Source organism: Xiphophorus couchianus, chromosome 8 (genome assembly GCF_001444195.1).
Source record: "Xiphophorus couchianus chromosome 8, X_couchianus-1.0, whole genome shotgun sequence".
Lineage (NCBI taxonomy): Eukaryota > Metazoa > Chordata > Actinopteri > Cyprinodontiformes > Poeciliidae > Xiphophorus > Xiphophorus couchianus.
In genome coordinates, this window is record NC_040235.1 from 3,528,529 (window position 1) to 3,549,822 (window position 21,294).

A 21,294-nucleotide genomic window follows, 5' to 3' on the forward strand; every position below is an offset into this window, starting at 1 on the left:
CTTCTGCATTTGTTTGATTATTTTCGTAAAACTTTCACCAACCAGAAGTTCTTTTGTAAGTCAGCAACTATTATGTATTCATGTTCTAACAGATCCAAGCCCATCAAGCGGAGAAGTGGTTCTGATGAATGGAAGAAAAGAAGAGGTTACTGAGACAGATAATCCAGGAAGTGCTGGGTCTCCTTGTCTTCCACTGATCACCTGTCGGAATGGGATCATATTTTGTTAAATGATAGAAGGGGGTGAACAGGCTTGTAAGCTAGGTATCTAAGAGTTTAGTGTTTTCTCAAAAGCAGCACAAAGCATATGCTAATTGTGTCACAGTGAGCACTCAGTGGTTTCTGAAAAATATCACTCTTATTCCCACAGAATAGAAACCTGCCCTTTTTACCCAGCTCTGCCTGCTATAAATAAACTGAACTCTGTTGAACTGTCAGTGTGAACTCACTGAACCCAAACAGAAAAGATTACATACCTCACAGCACCATGGGTATTGCTCAGGTCCAATCAAACCCTTGTACCATTCTCCTGACTGTGTGGAGGCTGTTCCCTCCAACAGCAGAGGAACATGGAGTTTGATTCTTTGAGAAAGAATCAGAGACAAATGTGTGTAGAAATCGACAGCAGAACTATATTTTCTTCTGTTTTACTAGCGACCCTGTGGACTGTTTTAGCCAGTGTTGTGTTAGTTTAGCCCAGTGTTTCTCAATTATTTTCTGTCATGCCCCTCCAAGAGATAATACATTTTTTCACGCCCTCTAGGCCCCGTCCATCAAATTGAAATACTGTAATATTGCGAATCTGATGATATTTAATCATTTATCTGTACTACCCATTGGCTCCACCATTAAATTACCCATTTATCAAAACAGCTGAAATGAGTGGTAGTAGCTCATTTCATTGCTTTAAGTTTCAAAACACTTTCCAAGTTCAGTTTCTTAACTCTATCAGCAACATTTAATCAAGACTGCTCAGTCTGTGGAATTAACAGAAGAAAGTGCAAATAATCAACTGAGGTGATGTACATTTTTGCAGTAAAACCTTTTAAAATTGTAGAAATGTATTTGTCAACTTCTTCAGCCTGTTTCTCAAAAGGTATGTAGTTTAAAACATTTTTTGTGAAAAATTTGCAACAATATTGCTTATATTCCAGCTTGTCAGAAGAGATGGAAAGTGCATAACATTTTACATTCACAGTAAATAGGCTTTGTCTCCCTATGTCCTGGCCAGGTTCATTTGTTCAAACAATTATATGCAAGTATAGACCTGATGGGAATGTCTAATCATCATAATGCTCAGGAACGAGACAGGTTCTGTATGCCAGAGATCAGCTAAAGCTGTTTAATTGATTTGTTGGACAGACCTGTGAATCAATGCCTGTGAAGTTTCACAATAAAATGTTCTAAATTTATCCCCCTTTTCCATAATGTTCCATCATCAGCAAAAAGTGATTTGCCAAAACTTAAAGAAAGATTGATGATGATTTCAGTTATCAATCATAACTGAAAATAATGTTGGGTTTACCACTCTTCCTTGAGGAATTCCCTTTTCTATATTACATTGTTGTGAAACATGAGATTCTATATTAACTTAAATATTTCTATCACGTAATAAATCCCATAACTAATTAAACATATTTCCTCCTATTCCAACCTGATGTAATTGAATTTTCTTTATTGTATGCTTTTTCTACATCATAAAACACACCAGCAACAGTTTCCATATTAATCTGAGGTTTCCTAATATTATCTTCTAAACATAAAATAGGATCCATTGCTCTTCTCCCACTGCTCCTTATCAGAAAATCCCTCAGGTAAGGAGCAATCACATTTCTTGACTCCAAATATTCCATTAATCTCTCATTCACCATCCTTTCCATCAGTTTGCACAGCAATCAGACTGTAGTTTCCGAGATTACTATGATCTTTAGTCTCCCCTCTTCCCAAATCTTATTATATTATGTCAATAATTTATCTAACACATCATCACCTACATCTTTTAATGTATTATAGCACACTTTGTCTTTCCCCGGAACATTGTTTCTAGCTCTACCCAAAGCTCTTTTAATCCTTTCATGCATGAATTATGATCCTTTGTGTCAGGATTTCTTTCCAATTTTTATTTTATTTTCTTAAGGCATACAAAAAAGGTAGGAAAAAAAATTTGTAAAAAACTTGTTTCATTTATTTTTTAGGTGATCAATAGTAATTTTCTCCAAATACAAAGTTGTTATTTGAAAAAAACATCAGTAGTATTGTTCCTTAGGGGTTATCTGCTGCCACAATATTTTTCTACCTGCAAGAGTCGTCTACAGTAGAAAGAGGGACCAGGTCGGTTCTCATGCTTTTTTGTCTGTCGGCCATATTGGATTTAACAAAAATCATTTCATGCATTTGCATGGTCAGTAGTAGATGGTGTATTTTATGATGCATTAGTGTCCACTTCAGTAGTCTGTGGGCATTTATAACATAAAAATCCACAAGAAGCAGAAGAAAATGGCTTTTAGATAGCTGTAAACTTCAGTGACCTCTATGCATGAAAGGGTTAAGTTCTCCAATAGAGAAGGGTTAGTTCATCAATCATCAGTATAACTCTCTTTCCTTCTTAAAACATCAACATTTCAACCTTCAGTTTTCTTCCTTCCCTGGATTTCATTAAGTGATAAATTATTCCCACTATGTATCTCCACAAATGTGCTTACTAAAATATCAACCTTTTCCCTATCAGGTACTGCTACTATATTGTTTTTTATTAAGTATTGGATACCATTCTCTTCTACCAGCCATCCCCATATTTTTATCATTCACCAAATTTTTTCTATTTTTGTTTTGCTACCAATTGTGTCTCAGAAATCTCCCCAATATGTTCTTTTTGCTCTTCTTATTGTACTTCTTACTTTTGCCTGTGCCTCTTTATTTTCAATTAATTGTTGAAAATGACGAGACCTTTTGACCAATTTAAATGCTTTATTTCTTTTTCTTGCTACTGTTCTGTACACATCAGTCCACCATGGAACTAACTTTCTCCTATATTTCTCTGATGTCTTTAGAATAGACTCCTCAATAGCTGTTAAAATGGAATGACTTGACTTATACTTTCAATATTTGAATCATTTTGTACATTTAAAAGTTTACTTTCACATAAATGATTACATTTTCTCCAATTAGCTTTCCCAAATACCCACTTTCCTCTTAACATTTCAGAAATTTGTATCTGACTCATAAGGAGGGCCATCAGGTCCTTCTACTGGCTCCTCTCTGGCCCAGGAGAACCTGGTTTCCACAGCTCCCCAATGCCCCTTTCCCACATGAAGGTCTTTCTGTCACAGCCTGAGGGTCATCCCATTACCAGCCGCCTCCAGCTCTGGGTTTGGCCACTACAGGGCCCGGCATTACCTTCTCAGAGTATGACGGAGACATTTGACATACAATGACTAATGCCAGGGCCCCTTACACATGACTGGTGTACACCCATAAGTGGAAGGTTTTTAGCATCTGGTGTTGTGCTAGACATGAGGTCCCTATACCCTGTCCTATTTCTGTTATTTTAACTCTATTGTCTAACTATCTAACCCTAACCCCTAACCGGTCTCCATCCACTCTGAAAGTCTATGTTGCTGCCATCTCTTGTTGGCATACAGTGGTGGATGGAGAGATAATAGGCCGTAACAAGGATGTTTCTTTGTTTTTGAGAGGTGCCCAACGTTTGCACCTTCCCACACGCCCTGTTGTGCCTGTGTGGGACCTCTCTCTCATCCTCTCTGCCCTGCGATCTCCTCCGTTTGAGCCCTTGGCTCAGAGGTGAGCCTTGAGTGCTTGTCAAAGAGGACTGCTTTTTTCCTTGCGATGGCTTCAGCAAAATGGGTGGGTGAACTACATGCGTTGTCTGTTCACGAGTCCTGTTGCTATTGGAACCCAGCTGGTTCGGACGTTACTCTTTAGCCTTTCTCCCTAAGGTGGTCTCATCTGCAAGCCACTCTCTGCCCCTCCAGCTTGCTCACTTTGATGCAGGTGGGCCAGATGTTAGGTCACTGAAAAAGTGTGTCAGACACATTGCTTCTCTGCGGCAGTCTCCGCAAAGGGCAAGCCCTTTTGAAGCAGCGTCTTACACTTTGGATTCTGGATGTGGTGGAATGGCACCATACACCCGTTTGGACGGGTGTATGGTGCCATTCCACCAGGAGCATTAGTGTGTAAGCGGCTGGGATGAGGATCAGTGCTTCCAAATCCGAGGAGGCTCCAGTCTGGTGCCGAAAAAGGGTAGAGTGCCTTCTCTGGGTTGGGGGAGTGGATTGTCCTGCCCCAAGGGGAGGAGTTTAAGAATCTCGGGATCTTGTTGATGAATGAGGGAAGAAGGGAGTGGGAGATCAACAGGCAGATTGGTGCAGCATCTGCAGTGAAGTGGGTGCTGTACCTGTCCATTGTGGTGAGGAGAGAGCTGAGCCAAAAAGCAAAGCTCTCGATTTACCGGTCCATCTACATTCCTACCCTCATCTATGGGCATGAGCTTTGGGTTTTATCTGAAAGAACGAGGTGATGGATACAGCAAAAAACCCTACAAATTACAATGAAATAGATCTACTTCCGGTGGGCTCTGGAAGTAAGACCCATAATCGTTTCCCCAGTAAGCCTCCCAGGAATAAGGTGGATAGTGGGCAAAAGTTATGACAATTCCAAGGACCCCTGACTGACAGGGGGCCCTCCGCAATTTATTTATTTATTTATTTATAGAAATAAAAATAAAATTGGGGTCCTGTCAATTACCAAATTAATCATATTGTGTTTTCTAAAATAGTTTTAGAAGTAAAAATCAAATGTTACCCCTCCCAGACTAAAGGGCACACATCCGTATTTCAACTAAACTCTCCCTGGATCTGCATGAAATGGTTCATTCCTGCTTATCGCTTGAGGGTGACGATGTTCAGCAGCAGTCAGTAGAAGACAAGGACAACTGTGGATGTTACTATACTGCCTAGAAAAATAATAAAGTCAGTTTTTCACAAAAAACAGAGAAACAGACAGAGAGAGAAAAAACAAGAATGTCAATTTATAACCCAGTTTTTCTCCGTGAGGTGAGTAGATTGTGAGATTATCAACCAGTTAGCATAATTAGCTCAGCTTCAGACTACTGTTTGCCTCCATTTCACTAGCGTTCTATGAACAAAGGAAAAAAATTACCAACATATTCATATATTTAACTTGTACCTGCATCTTTAACCACATTTAACAACAGATAAGTCAGTCAGCGGCAGCTCTAACCCACATCCCTCCTGACCCGTCCTCTCCCAAGTGAAATTAAAGCTGTAGTATGTAACTTTTATAAAAAATATTTTTTTACATATTTGTTAAAACTGTCATTATGTTGTGACAGTATGGTATAGAAATAATCTGTGAAAAATCTATTTCCTCTGCCTTCTCTCAATACTATCTACAGTAGAAACAACCAGTCAGTGGCAGGAGAGTTTTAGTGCTGTCAATCACAATTTCATGTGGCTGCTCCCTCCCTTCCCTTGCTCTGTGCTATGCTGTAGCTAGCAATAAGGATAAGTTGTTTCTCCAACATTAGCACATTTAGCAGTGAGTGAATGAAGTTGCTGCGACAGACTGGCGACCTGTCCGGAGTGTACCCCGCCTCTCGCCCGGAACGTAGCTGGAGATAGGCACCAGCAGCCCTCCCGACCCCATTAGGGACAAAGGGTGAACGGAAAATGGATGGATGGATGAATGAAGTTGACTGACAGCGCTAAGGCCCTCCTCCTGGTTCTGATTGGTTGTTTTTGGTCAGACCATTGCATTACTTTAGCTAGCAATAGCAGTTCAGGGAGGAGGTGGAGGAGATTGATTGTTTTCACAGATTATTTGCCTCATAACAAACTGTCATGACATGGTGTCAGCTTTAAAAAATATGGAGAAAACATATTTTTTATTCAAATTATATACTGCAGCTTGAATAAAATGCAACTTCATAGCATTTTTTGAGAAGTCTGGATTGCTTCATGTATATTTTGCACGTTGCCTATGACTGTTGCTCATGAGGAGAGACATTTCAGTAATCTCAAAATAATAGAAAGAATTTAAGCAAACTACTTGCAAATTGTATGCAGACTGTTGCATGTAAAATTCATGAGCCTTAAATATTGTGCTAGTATCAATATTGAACCAAAGAAAGCAAGGCAGTTGCAACCCTTTAAAATTGTGACGCTTTTGATGGGTCAAATAGACTCAAAATATTGTAACAGCTGCTGTGCAGGGGTGGGAGTGGGGGTGGGGGGCAATTTTATTTTTTGTCATGGGGCCCAAGATTCCTGGCGGCGCCCCAGCGTCTCCGTATTCACGTCTACGCCCGCCACGACAATTTAGCTGACCATAATATTTCCTGTTTTATTTTCATCATTATTATTACAATTAGTGTTGATATGTGTTTTATAGGCGGCCTTAGGCGTGTCTATCGGACATTTATAGAAATATGGAATAAATCACGTCCAGTGTTCTGGCCTTTGAGATTCGTCGCGGTGACAGTGCGCCCCTTTCTTGTCTCCTAGGGGTAAAAATCCAGACATGGCACTGCTTCCTGAATACCCAGCAAATATCTTAATATCTTCCCAAGATACTTTACACTCACGTGTCCTCGCAATAACGGGAAAAACCTTGTTAAAGTAACAACCATGTCTACTCCAATATGCGCAGGATCTAAGCTACAAGACTGAAATGTCCCAGCAAACGTGAACGCTTCAAATAACGGTACAGTGCGCGGAGGTTGCAGCGGCATCAGCAAACAGCTGCATCTAAGCGTGGACAGTTTCATGCACAGGGTCTCCGAGGCAGGTGGGTGGCTAATCGTCGCTCCTTCGGTTTCTGTCTCTCTGTGGACTGGGTGTTTTTCTCCGTGTCTGATTTGCTCCGCTGTGATTGCCACAGGTGCATATATATATGCACATCTGCGTCCTTCAGAACATGGAGGCAGGAGGATGTGTTTGCGCGAGCCTCTAGTGAATGGAGCAGCATCACACTGCAGGCTGCCTGTACATCGCAGCTGCTTTACAGCTGTCATCGTTTCTCTTTACTGCAAAGAATCTGCTGCAGCGGCAGAAGGAGGAATCTGAGGGGAGATCAGTTTTTAACCGTACTGATTGCAGTATAATGATCACCAATGCTTTGCTGTCATGTTATGAAAAGACTTGTCATGGTGTCATGGAGCATGCTGGTTGTGGAAAAGCATTTTATTAGTCCTATTCAGTCCAGAAGACCAGAAGAGTTAGGCTTTCAGAATGAGTAGTTTAATGTGGAAGATGTTTGGTACACTGCATTAATGATCTGCAAGATGCAGACACACCTAGGGCCAGGCACGTGCAAAGTGCGGGGGGGGGGGGGGGGGGGGGGGTGCAAGGGGCTTGAGCCCCTGCCCCTCTTATCCTTGATGGCCCAAGTGTCCTTTTTATTTTATTTTTTTATCTGTGTCAGGAGGCTTGTTTGTGCCCCTCAACAATAACATTAAGCTAAATATAATAATTTAGCAAAATAAACTAGTCTGGCTGCCCTCTCATAGTGGACCTTACCAGAGGGGCTGCTTTTCATTGGCTGATGTCCATTCTGCATGCGTGGCCGTCTCACAAACACACTTAGCTTCCCGTTAGCTAAGTACAGCATAATGGCAGAACTGATACAACTTCTACACCTTGAAGCCTGTCTGCTACAGTCTTACGTTAGCTAAACAGATCAATATGCAATGTGTCTGTATCTGACATTCACTAAAGATTTTATTTTCGCAGAAAAGGCTTTGGACTAAACTGTTACTGGTGTTAGCCACGTTAGCACCAAGTACAGCTAGTCAATCAACCATCGCTGTGTTCAGGGAAGCGCTAATTAATAATCGAGAAATAAATATCAAGCCTGGAAACTTGATATCATAATGGACTGAATGTTATGTTGTTTTGTTTTTTTTGTTTGTTTTTTTTTTTACTGCATCATTCACTCAGTGTTTATTTACTGCTTGAGTTCTGCAGAAGAAATACGTATCAAGCACTGGAAAGTAATCCAGTTCTAACATAGTACATTTTATCTTGTAATGCAGAACTCATCTGCACTGGAATTCTCAAGTTTATGCGTGATGCTCTCTGTTTTGTGCTTTTGAGTCAATGGCTTGGCTCTATGATAAATATCTATGCATTGGCCTTTGCTTCTAAGGTTAATTAATTATTGATGCTAAATCTTGTGTGATTACAGTACATGCAGTAAAATTAGATGTAATTAAAATACTTATTTGAGTTTCTTAGTGAAAGATCAGTGGTGGTGTTTTTATTTTTAAAACTTTGTTTAAATTTAATATATTTATTGTTTTCAACAAATTAACAAAACTGCAGGACAGTTATCAAAATACAATGATATCCGGATCATCGATCAGACCGCGATGACCAGTTGGCGTGGGTTGACGCTGGCATTGGGATCTTCTATATTGTCATCATCATCATCATATATTGAGTGAGTCCAAACAGGATTGCAGTTACAAATAAATTCCAGAATACGACTGTCCAACTGTCATTTATGTAACCAGAAAATAAACAACAAAAACAGCGATACCCCAACCCAACCCACCCCAGGTTATTAAGGATAGAAGATAGAACTGAATGTTATGTTTTTAACGTAATCTTTGCTCGTCTTGCGGGGAGCAGGTGGTTGCCATGGTAACAGGTGTGCTTAAGCTACAAAGAGAGAGAGAGAGAGTAAAAAGGTAGGAGTGGTTTTGAGTTGATCACCTGTTCGGGTTATTTTACCTTTGTTTCCCTTTGCTGTGGCTCATTACAGCCGCTGTAGTTTCTAAACGTTGGACTAATTACCTCGTTCGTTTGTGAGTTTACGTCATTCACAACAAACATCAAATAGAACAAATATATTTCATTAAATTTTAACAAACAAATGGCTTCCACCGCGGTAATTATGTGAAATTAAATTAATTGTATCCCAACTTCAGAAGATTTGCCTTTACCTTTACAGAGCTCTTTGGTTCCTCCTATCAGTCTGTAGCTTCTCATATTTCAGTCATCAAACCAAATTTCAGATCTACCATAACTGACTGACACCTGCTGGCCTCAGGTTTGCAACCAGCTTGTGACTGAGAAACCAGTAACCTCCTCCCAGATGATGACATGAACTTGCTAGTTCCTCTGTCCATTGTAGTAGCTGATGTATTGTGAAAATCCGCTAGAAATGATGCACTAATCGAGTCATGTTTACATAGAAACAACGCGCTTCGAGGTTTGTTTGTGAGACTTGCGGTCACGTGGGTCGGTTGTGGGCGGAGCTTGGTAAGGTCCATGACTCCGAGGATTCTCACTTCCTCTGCCTCCATGTTGTTCAGACAACGGGTCCATGGAAAGGAGGAGGGGCCAGATCTGTGCCCTATAGACTATCAAATTATGGGCAGCTACTGAGTTTTCTTTGCCTTAATAGTCTAATAAATCAGTCTAATAATTCTAGATCTCTGAGGTGCTAATAGAACAATAATGTAGAGTTAACCCCTCTGAGCATTTTGATCTTTAAAGCAGTCTGCAGCTAAGTTGTTGGAGGTTAAACAGAAGTAGTAGGGCTCATTTAGTAAAATAGCAGCAAATTTGCTTATTTCATTACTAGCAAACTTTTCTCCTCTGGTTTGTTTAACACCTACAGTTTCACATCAACACAGCCCTCCAGCTCTGTCAGCAGCAGAAACAGCAACTTTATACCTATCAGGGAAACATAGACTATATTTGCTTTGCATCGTCCCCACATGATGACAATGATACAGTATGAGCTGATTAAGTATTAGATTATTGGTTATTGTGGGCTGTTGCTATGTTGTTCTACAGTGTTTTAAGATCTTGTTCAATGTGGCCCTTTTTAACTTTTAGCCACTGGCCCTCCAAAGGTCTTTGCATGACCCTGCCTAGAGCAACACCAGAAGATAGAAGTGGCCTGACTGTCTAACAAACCACTGACAAGAAATATCGGCAGACACAAAGGCAGTCAGAGAGTGATACCAACAACACCCAGATCTGAGAAGTGATGGAATTGTAATGTGGGTGGGTGGCTGGGGAGTTTCTCTGAAGCCAGGAGGTCAGCATGTTGGGCATAAAGACTCAGCATGTGTCTGTTCCCTCACTGGTTCCTCTTTTGAGCCAATGGTACATCTATACAGCACACATGTGGGACAGCTGCATAATCCTACAGCTCTATTTCAAAGAGAAGACAGAGAATTACCTCTATCAATCTTCATCAAGACTGATAGACTTATAAGGTCTATCACAGACCTATGATAATGCCTGATAGGTCTGTGTTGTGCGGTCAAATGTTTTATTTGAATTTGTTTTTATCTTTTCTATTTTTTATTTAACCTGTGTTTAATCTGGTAAGTTGATTAAAAACAAATTCCTTTTCAACAACAATCTGTTCAGAAAGCATTAAAACATCATACAACAGAAGATAGAAAAAAAAAATATGTTATAGAAATCCATCCATTTTCTTACACCCTGTCCCTAGTGGGATTGGTGATCATTTTCTGCAGTGAAATGATATGACGATTGGCCTAATCATTTACGAACTCTTGGGTCTGTCAAAGTGATGAATTTATTACAATGCAAGTGTTGCTCTAAATATTGAAGAGTGTCCAAAGGTCATAGTTGTATATATTAATTCATACTAATTTATTAATCTACATGAATGAAGTGATGGTCAGTTTACAAATGAGTATAGATGGTGGGTATTAAAAGGGGCACCTGTAACAAAACGTGTTGCAGTGTGATGACATCTTACTTATGGAGTAGAGTTTTTGCTCTATAGATGATATCACTACTGTATAGTCAATTAGAGGGAGAACTCTCATTCAATTCAAATCAAATTAAATCAAAATTCAAAAATAATTTATTAATCCCAAAGGGAAACTAAATGTTGTTTAGTTGTTTAGTTTTAGTTTCATTACTTAAGATTCTTCAACGTGTTATTGAAGATCACGATGGTTGGTGGCAGGAAAGATCTTCTGCAGCAGTCTGTACTGCACTCAATCTGAAGAAGCCTCTGACTGAAGATGCTCTACCTTCCAAAGACAGTCTTATGAAGAGGATGGTCAGGGTTGTTCATAATTTTCTTGATTTTATGAAGAATCCTTCTTTGCATTATCATCTCCTGAGATTCCACAGTCGTCCCCAGATCGAAACCAGCATTCTTTATCAGGCTGTTGAGCCTTTCTAGGTCCCTGGCTCTGATGCTGCTGTCCCAACAGATGACGGCAGAAGAGATGATGCTCTCAACACAGACTTACAGAAGATCTGCATCATCTTGCTACAAACTTTGAAGAATATTATCTTTCTCAATAAGTACAGTCTGCTCTGTCGCTTCTTATAAACCAGGAGTGGGTAATCCTGGTCCTCGAGGGCCGGTGTCCTGCAACTCTTAGATGTCTCCCTGATCCAACACACTTCAATCAAATTACTAAATCACATCCTAAGTACAGTCAAGTTTTCCAGAGCTCTGATAATTACCTAATTATTTGACTGAAGTGTGTTGAAGTAGAGTCACATGTAAAAGTAGCATTACACTGGCTCTCAAGGCCTGAAGTTGCCCACACCTTATAGACAGTTTCACTGTCTTGTCTCCAGTCCAGATGAATTCAGATGAACACTGAGGAATTTATATTCCTCAACCACCTCCATATTTCTTCTCCCATGATGGAAATTGGGTTTTTAGGATCGTGGATTGTTTAATTGGGTTTTGTTAATTTCTGTGTTCCTTAGATCCCTTTCTTATTTAAGATCAGCCATGTGTAGCATATTTGTAAAAATAAGAATATACTATATTGTTATTCCATATAAATGGATTTTGACCAATAAGATAAATGGTCCTTGGGCTGCCACTTTATCGTGGTGGAGGGGTTTGAGTGCCCCAGTGATCCTAGGAGCTATGCTGTCTGGGGCTTCATGCCCATGGTAGGGTCACCCAAGGCAGACAGGTCCTAGGTGAGGGACCAGACAAAGCGCAGCCTGAAGACCCCAATGATGAACGACACCATTGGACTTCGTGTTCCCTCGCCCGGACACGGGTCACCGGGGCCCCACTCTGGAGCCAGGCCTGGTGGCCGGGCTTTTACCCATGGAGCCCGGCCGGGCTTAGCCCGAAGAGGAAACATGGGCCCCCCCTCCCATGGTCCCACCACCCGTGAGAGGGGCCAAACGGGTTGGGTGCATTGTGTGATGGTTGGCAGCCGAGGGAGGGGACCCTGGCGGTCCGATTGTCGGTTGCAGCAGCCAGCTCTTGGGACGTGGAATGTCACCTTTCTGGTGGGGAAGGAGCTGGAGCTAGTGTGTGAGGTCGAGAGGTTCCGGCTAGAAATAGTCGGTCTCACCTCAACGCATGGCTCTGGTTCTGGAACCAGTCTCCTTGAGAGGGGCTGGACATACTTCCACTCTGGAGTTGCCCAAGGTGAGAGGCGTTAGGCAGGAGTGGGCATACTTGTTGCTCCCCATCTCAGCGCCTGTACGTTGGGGTTTACCCCGGTGAACGAGAAGGTAGCCTCCCTCCACCTACGGGTGGGGGGATGGGTCCTGACTGTCGTTTGTGCTTACGGGCTGAACGACAGTTCAGATTACCCACCCTTTTTGGAGCCCTTAGAGGGGGTACTGAAGAGTGATCCTCCTGGGGACTCCCTTGTTCTGCTGGGGGACTTCAATGCTCATGTGGGCAATGACAGTGAGACCTGGAGGGGCGTGGTTGGGAGGAATGGCCCCCCCGATCTGAATTCGAGCGGTATTCTGTTGTTGGACTTCTGTGCTCGTCATGGATTGTCCGTAAAAAACACCATGTTCCAGCATAAGGGTGTCCATATGTACACTTGGCACCAGGACACCCTAGGCCACAGTTCGATAATCAACTTTGTCATTGTTTCATCGGATCTGCGGCCGTATGTCTTGGACACTCGGGTGAAGAGAGGTGCAGAGCTGTCCACTGACCACTACCTGGTGGTGAGTTGGCTCCGGTGATGGGGGAGGAAGCCGGTCAGACCTGGCAGGCCCAAACGTGTTGTGAGGGTCTGCTAGGAATGTTTGGCGGAATCCCCTGTGAGACGGAGCGTTAACTCCCATCTCCGGCAAAACATCGAACACGTCCCGGGGGAGGTGGGAGACATTTAGTCTTAGTGGACCGTGTTCCATGCCTCCATTGTCGAGGCGGCCGATCGCAGCTGTGGCCGCAAGGTTGTTGGTGCCTGTTGCGGCGGCAACCCTCGAACCAGTTGGTGGACACCTTCGGTGAGGGGTGCCGTCAAGCTGAAGAAGGAGTCCTATCGGGCCTTTTTGGTCTGTGGGACTCCGGAAGCAGCTGATGGGTACCAGCGGGCGAAGAGGCATGTGACTCGGGTGGCTGCTGAGGCAAAACTTCGGGCATGGGAGGAGTTTGGAGAGGCCATGGAGAAAGACTTCCGTACGGCTTCGATGCGATTCTGGTCCACCATCCGGCGTCTCGGTGGGGGCGGGGGGGGGGGGGGGGGGGGGGGGAGCAGTACAGCACCAACACTGTTTAGAGTGGGGATGGTGTGCTGCTGACCTTGACTCGGAATGTTGTGGGCCGGTGGGCAGAATATTTTGAAGACCTCCTCAATCCCACCAACATGCCTTCCATTGAGGAAGCTGAGCCTGGGGACTCTGGGTTGGGCTCTCCAATCTCTGGGGACGAGGTTGCCGAGGTGGTGAAAAAGCTCCTCGGTGGCAGGGCCCCGGGGGTGGATGAGATCCACCCAGAGTTCCTTAAGGCTCTGGATGTTCTAGGGTTGTGTAGGCTGACGCGACTCTGCAATATCACATCGGGGGCAGTTCCCCTGGATTGGCAGACTGGGGTGGTGGTCCCCCTGTTCAAAAAGGTAGACCAGAGGGTGTGCTCCAATTATAGAGGGGTCACACTCTTAAGCCGCCTGGCAAGGTCTATTCAGAGGTCCTGGAGAGGAGGGTCCGTCGGATAGTCAAACCTCGGATTCAGGAAGAGCAGTGTGGTTTTCGTCCTGGTCGTGGAACACTGGACCAGCTCTACACCTTCAGCAGGGTCCTGGAGGGTGCATGGGAGTTCGCCCAACCAGTCTACATGTGTTTTGTGGACTTGGAGAAAGCGTTCGACCGTGTCCCTCGGGGAGCCCTGTGAGGGGTTCTCCGGGAGTATGGGGTACCGGGCCCTTTGAAACGGGCTGTCAGGTCCCTGTATGACCGGTGTCGGAGTCTGGTCCACATTGCCGGTAGTAAGTCGGGCTCGTTTCCGGTGAGAGTTGAACTCCGCCAGGGCTGCCCTTTGTCACCGATTCTGTTTATTACTTTCATGGACAGAATTTCTAGGCGCAGCCAAGATGTTGAGGGGATCCGTTTTGGTGGCCTTAGGATCTCATCTCTGCTTTTTGCAGACGATGTGGTCCTTTTGGCTTCATCAGGTTGTGATCTGCAGCTCTCGCTGGAGCGGTTCGCAGCCGAGTGTGAGGCGGCCGGGATGGGGATCAGTGCCTCCAAATCCGAGGCCATGGTCTTGAGCCGGAAAAGGGTAAAGTGTCTTCTCCGGGTCAGGGAGGGTGTCCTGCCCCAAGTGGAGGAGTTCAAGTATCTCGGGATCTTGTTAACGAATGAGGGAAGAAGGGAGCGGGAGATCGACAGGCAGATTGGCGCAGCGTCTGCTGTTAAGCGGGCGCTGTACCGGTGCGTTGTGGTGAAGAGAGAGCTGAGCCAAAAAGCGAAGCTCTCAATTTACCGGTCGATCTACATTCCCACCCTCATCTATGGTCATGAGCTTTTGGTTATGACTGAAAGAATGAGATCGCAGATACAAGTGGCCGAAATGGGTTTTCTCCGTAGGGTGTCTGGGCTCTCCCTTAGAGTTACGGTGAGAAGCTCAGTCATCCGGGAGGGACGCAGAGTAGAGCCGCTGTTCCTTCACATCGAGAGGAGCCAGTAGAGATGGCTCGGGCATCTGGTCAGGATGCCTCCTGGACACCTCCCTGGTGAGGTGTTCCAGGCACGTCCCACTGGGAGGAGGCCCAGGGGAAGACCCAGGACACGCTGGAGAGACTATGTCTCTCGGCTGGCCTGGGAACGCCTCGGGATTCCCCCGGAAGAGCTGGAAGAAGTGGCCGGGGAGAGGAAAGTCTGGGCCTCCCATCTGAAGCTGCTACCCCCACGACCCGAACCCGGATAAGTGGAGGAAGATGGCTGATGTTTTGGTCAGTTTTGAATGTTGGTGGTGCTTTCACACTCATGGTAGCATGAGACGGACTCCACAACCCACACAAGTGGCTCAGGTAGTGCAGCTCATCCAGGATGGCACATCAATGCGAGCTGTGGCAAGAAGGTTTGCTGTGTCTGTCAGCGTAGTGTCCAGAGGCTGGAGGCGCTACCAGGAGATAGGCCAGTACACCAGGAGACGTGGAGGAGGCCGTAGGAGGGCAACAACCCAGCAGCAGGACCGCTACCTCCGCCTTTGTGCAAGAAGGAACAGGAGGAGCACTGCCAGAGCCCTGCAAAATGACCTCCAGCAGGCCACAAATGTGTATGTGTCTGCACAAACAGTTAGAAACCGACTCCATGAGGATGGTATGAGGGCCCGACGTCCACAGATGGGGGTTGTGCTCACAGCCCAACACCGTGCAGGATGCTTGGCATTTGCCAGAGAACACCAGGATTGGCAGACTCGCCACTGGCACCTTGTGCTCTTCACAGATGAAAGCAGGTTCACACTGAGCACATGTGACAGACGTGACAGAGTCTGGAGACGCCGTGGAGAGCGGTCTGCTGCCTGCAACATCCTTCAGCATGACCGGTTTGGCAGTGGGTCAGTAATGGTGTGGGGTGGCATTTCTTTGGAGGGCCGCACAGCCCTCCATGTGCTCACCAGAGGTAGCCTGACTGCCATTAGGTACCGAGATGAGATCCTCAGACCCCCTGTGAGACCATATGCTGGTGCGGTTGGCCCTGGGTTCCTCCTAATGCAGGACAATGCTAGACCTCATGTGGCTGGAGTGTGTCAGCAGTTCCTGCAAGATGAAGGCATTGAAGCTATGGATTGGCCAGCCCGTTCCCCAGACCTGAATCCGATTGAGCACATTTGGGACATCATGTCTCGCTCCATCCACCAACGTCACGTTGCACCACAGACTGTCCAGGAGTTGGCGGATGCTTTAGTCCAGGTCTGGGAGGAGATCCCTCAGGAGACCATCCGCCACCTCATCAGGAGCATGCCCAGGCGTTGTAGGGAGGTCATACAGGCACGTGGAGGCCACACACAATACTGAGCCTCATTTTGACTTGTTTTAAGGACATTACATTAAAGTTGGATCAGCGTGTAGTGTTATTTCACTTTAATTTTGTGTGTGGCTCCAAATCCAGGCCTCCATTGGTTAATAAATTTGATTTCCATTGATGCTTTTTGTGTGATTTTGTTGTCAGCACATTCAACTTTGTACAGAACAAAGTATTCAATGAGAATATTTCTTTCATTCAGATCTAGGATGTGTTATTTGAGTGTTCCCTTTATTTTTTTGAGCAGTGTATATACATATTTACAACAGCATTGGGAACATCCAAATGGCCATTAACAAAACCAGGGGGCAAAATAAAAATAAAAAAAGAACAAACAACAAAGAAACTAAATTAATCAATCGTTCCCAAACAATATAATTATACAGTGCTTGGTTCAAGTCCTGGGTGAACAAATCAGATCAAAGTAGGAACAGAATCATTCGTTGGCTGCAGGAATTCTCCTGCCAGCCTGGTAGAAAAGCAGAAGTCTTCAACCACCAAAAAGTGCAATCTTTCCTTGGCTCTAGGCCTGGTCTTTTAGCTCGCCATCAACCTGGCCTGAATAACAAAACAGGACCATTTCCTCAATATATATATAATCCTAATGTATAATCCAATATACATTCCTAGAGTATACACAATTCAATAAATAGCACTCTTTGTACTATGAATAATTCTAAACAATCATGTTTAGTCAATTGCAATTTCAATAAATCTAAAATTCAATATAAATTACATTCATGAAACATTCAATAAATATACACCATATTGTCATATCTGCGTTAACACTACGAACCCACATGCAGAATACAACTCGGGATGCGAGAAATCAGGTAAAGTGATTTATTTACAATAATTTCCAGGGCAGGTTCTCAAACATCAAAGGGACAGCGACGGACAGGTAAGCCAGGACTTCTAGGAACAACAACAGATCGGGAGGTGAGTTCAGGGACCGAGGGGATTTTCCAGAGCTCTGAAGGTGTATGCTTACTCGGAGAGAAAAACGAATCAACGTCGATGCCAGGTGCGTGGATGCTGGAGGTGGAGGGCGGACAGGTAAAGGATCCAGACGTTGACAAGGAGAGCGAGCAGACTGCCTGCTTGGATCCCCAGACTCCCCTTCTGAAGTTGCGGGAACGGCTGAAAAAATATCCAAACAACAGATGGCGTTAGAAACGAATAAACTGGAAGCTCGACTAGATCGCTGGAGAGGGCTCTGGGTTACCATTACTGGCTAACACTCAAGCGTTGGTATGCTGGCAGTCGCCGTCTCTTGAAGTCCCGCTGACGAGTGGATTGGGAACCGGTGTGATGGTGACGTCAGCCCTTCAGTCCTCCTATCCTAGCCTCCATGGTGCCATCTGGTGGTGATGGCAAGCCATAGGAACGGAAAAAACAAAAAAGGCAAAACAAAAACCCCAACTCCTGACAGTACCCCCCCCTAACGGTCGCCACCTGGCGGCCGAGACGACCCGGCAGGCAAAGAAGAGCGATAGTCAGTGATCAAACCCGAATCCAAAATGAACGAACCAGGGATCCAGCGGCGCTCCTCCGGGCCATAGCCCTCCCAATCAACGAGATACTGCCACCCCCGACCCCGCCGACGGGAGTCCACAATCCTGCGAACGGTGTAAGCGGGGTGCCCGTCAATGATACGGGCGGGAGGAGGGGGTTCAGGTGGAGGGCACAAGGTGCTGGTCAGGACTGGCTTAACTTGAGACACATGAAAAGTGGGATGGATCCGTAGCGAGTCTGGGAGACGGAGACGGACAGCTGATGGATTGATTATGGACTCTACCTCAAAAGGTCCGATGAACCTAGGGGACAGCTTCTTTGACATGGATTTCAACTGAATGTTCTGAGTGGATAGCCAAACCTTCTGACCAGGAGAGTACACTGGAGCCGGAATCCTTCTGCGATCAGCGAAACGCTTGTTCTGAGTTGAAGTTCTGTTGAGGGCGTTGATGGTTGATCTCCAGACGTTCTTGCAGCGCCGGATGTGGTGTTGGACAGAAGTAACGGAGATCAGATCCTCCTCAGCGGCAAGAAGTGGGGGCTGGTATCCTAGGGAAACCTCAAAAGGAGATAAACCAGTAGCGGCAGAAACATGGCTATTGTGCGCATACTGAACCCATGGCAGGAAAGTACTCCAGTCAGATGGATTGGTGGATGAGAAACAGCGGAGGACCGACTCAAGTTCTTGATTCATTCTTTCCACTTGACCATTGGTCTGAGGATGATAACCGGAAGTTAGAGCTACTTGGGCCTTGAGAGCAGCACAAAAATGTCTCCAAACTTGGGACACAAACTGTGGACCCCGGTCCGAAAGTATCTCGACTGGGATGCCATGTAAACAGAAGACATGTTTAATCATCAACTGAGCGGTCTGAAAAGCACTGGGGAGCTTGCGAAGGGGAACTAAATGACAAGCCTTGGAAAAACGTAACCCAGTGACAAAATCAATGGCAATGTGAGACCACGGACGCTTGGGAACAGGTAGTGGTTGAAGGAGGCCTGACGGAGGCTGATGAGAGGACTTGTTCCGGGAGCAAACAACACAGGCTCGCACAAAATCCTTAACATCCTTATGGATGGATGGCCACCAAAACCTGCGGTTTATTAGAGAAATGGTGCGACTCGTACCTGGGTGCCCTGAAAACTTAGAGGCGTGGATCCAATGTAGAAATCTGGCTCGGACAGCTGAGGGAACATACAGTTTATTAGCTGGGCAATCTACAGGTGTAGATTCAGAGGACTGAGCTTGCTTTATGAGATCCTCAATCTCCCAGGTGACAACACCCACGGTGCAGCTGGGGGGCAGGATGGTCGCAGGAGTCTTGTCTGAGTTATCAGCAGCATATTGCCGGGACAGAGCATCTGGTTTTAGGTTGCGTGAGCCTGGGCGGTAGGAAATGGACAGGTTAAATCTTGAAAAGAACAGAGACCAACGGGATTGACGTGGATTGAGGCGTTTTGCGGATTGAAGGTAGGAGAGGTTCTTATGGTCAGTCCACACTAGCACTGGATGTTCTGCACCCTCTAACCAATGTCGCCACTCCTCCAGGGCCAACTTGATGGCCAGAAGTTCCCGGTCGCCCACATCGTAATTCCATTCAGCAGGGGATAACCTACGGGAAAAGAAGGCACAAGGATGTGTCTTACTATCAGTGCTAGATACTTGGGACAGAACGGCTCCCACTCCTGTATCGGACGCATCAACCTCCACAATAAATTCTCTGGACGGGTCGGGCTGAATCAGGACAGGGGCAGCAGAAAAAAGAGACTTGAGTCTTTTAAACGCTGCTTCAGCTGTGGGTGTCCACAGAAATGGAGACTTTGTGGAGGTTAGAGCGGTTAAAGGAAGAGCTGTTTGACTGTAGTTGCGAATGAATCTTCGGTAGAAGTTTGCAAAACCTAAAAATCTTTGGAGCTGTTTACGTGTATCAGGGGTCGGCCATTCCACAACTGCTTTAATTTTGTCCTCCGTAGGGCGAACCTGTCCGCCCTCAAGTATAAAGCCCAAGAAGGACACTGATGATTTGTGGAATTCACATTTCTCTGCTTTCACATAGAGTTTATTCTCAAGTAGTCGTTGCAGAACCCGGCGGACATGGTGTTTATGTTCAGTTAAGTTCTTGGAGTAAATGAGTATATCATCCAGATATACAAACACGAATATATTCAAAAAGTCTCTTAAAACATCATTTACCAAAGCCTGAAAACAAGCTGGAGCATTGGACAGGCCGAAAGGCATAACTAAATATTCAAAGTGTCCCAGAGGTGTCTTAAAGGCCGTTTTCCACTCATCCCCCCTTCGAATGCGAAGCAAATGGTAAGCATTTCTTAAGTCTAGTTTGGAAAAGACCGTGGCACCATGGACAGGCTCAAACGCAGATGACAACAGAGGTAAAGGATATTTATTTTTAACTGTGATTTGGTTTAGCCCACGGTAATCTATGCAAGGTCTCAGTGTTCCATCCTTCTTGCCAACAAAAAAAAATCCAGCCCCCAGAGGAGAAGAAGAAGGTCGAATTATACCTGCTGCCGAAGAGTCCTTAATATACTTCTCCATAGTCTCCCGCTCGGGCCGTGAGATGTTATACAGTCGACTTGAGGGTAACGGGGCCCCTGGGAGGAGATCTATGGAGCAATCATATGGTCTGTGAGGAGGAAGAGAAAGAGCTTTAGCCTTACTAAAAACAGGAGCCAAATCGTGGTAGTCAACAGGGATGGACGATAAATCCGAGGGGTCCACCTTTTGTTGCTCTGCCGGTGGCGGACCTGGGGGAACAGCAGACCGGAGGCAGGTGGAGTGACAGTTAGTGGACCATGATACAATGTTCCTATCTGACCAGTTTATGTGAGGGTTATGTAATTCCAGCCAATCAAAACCTAGGATGACAGATGACGTGGCTGTGGGAAAAACAAAAAAGGAAATCAATTCGTTGTGGTTCCCTGAACTAACCAGGAGAAGCGGTTTGGTTTTGTGAGTTATGGGTGGAAGTGATCTTCCATCTATAGCAGAAACTCTAAGAGGAACTGGTAACTCGACAGTCTCAATTGACATCTGTATAACCAATTCAGAATCAATTAAGGTTCGTTCACAACCAGAGTCAATCAGGGCTGTCAAAGGAATGGTCTGGTTATTGTAACACAGGTTTGAAATTATCGAAAAGCGAGGAGAAGCTTGAACATGTCTGTCCACCAGATCTCCCCCCTCTACTGGCGGACTGGGGGGTTTAACCGCACCGGACAGCTGGCAATGAAATGTCCGGGCGCGCCACAGTATAGACAAAGGCGAGACCTCATCCGGTTTTGCCTTTCCTCGGGGGATAACCGTGTACGTCCAAGTTGCATGGGTTCAGGTTCAGGTGAGCTGAGTGAAGAAAACGTTGGGGTCACAGGAGCAGAAGTCTGTACATTTCTGGTAGATGAATTTCTACGGCTCCTCTCCCTGTTTCGGGATCTGATCCGGTTATCTAACCGGATAGTTAACTTTATCAGAT

General features: G+C 45.2%; 1 protein-coding gene and 1 long non-coding RNA gene across 2 annotated transcripts in view; one reads left to right on the top strand and one right to left on the bottom strand.

The window, feature by feature from the left end:
- The first annotated feature begins 6,432 nt into the window (after positions 1–6,432).
- Positions 6,433–21,294, top strand: part of steap2 (STEAP family member 2, metalloreductase) — a 50,012-nt gene continuing 35,150 nt past the window's right edge. The window contains exon 1 of the mRNA XM_028025668.1: positions 6,433–6,824. The gene's annotated coding sequence lies outside the window, so the exon portion shown is untranslated. The remainder of the gene's footprint in view (positions 6,825–21,294) is intronic.
- Positions 17,118–17,872, bottom strand: LOC114149678 (uncharacterized). Its single transcript, XR_003596558.1, has 2 exons — positions 17,280–17,872; positions 17,118–17,203 (listed from the first exon to the last, which is right to left on the bottom strand). It is a non-coding gene; the product is annotated as an uncharacterized LOC114149678 (long non-coding RNA).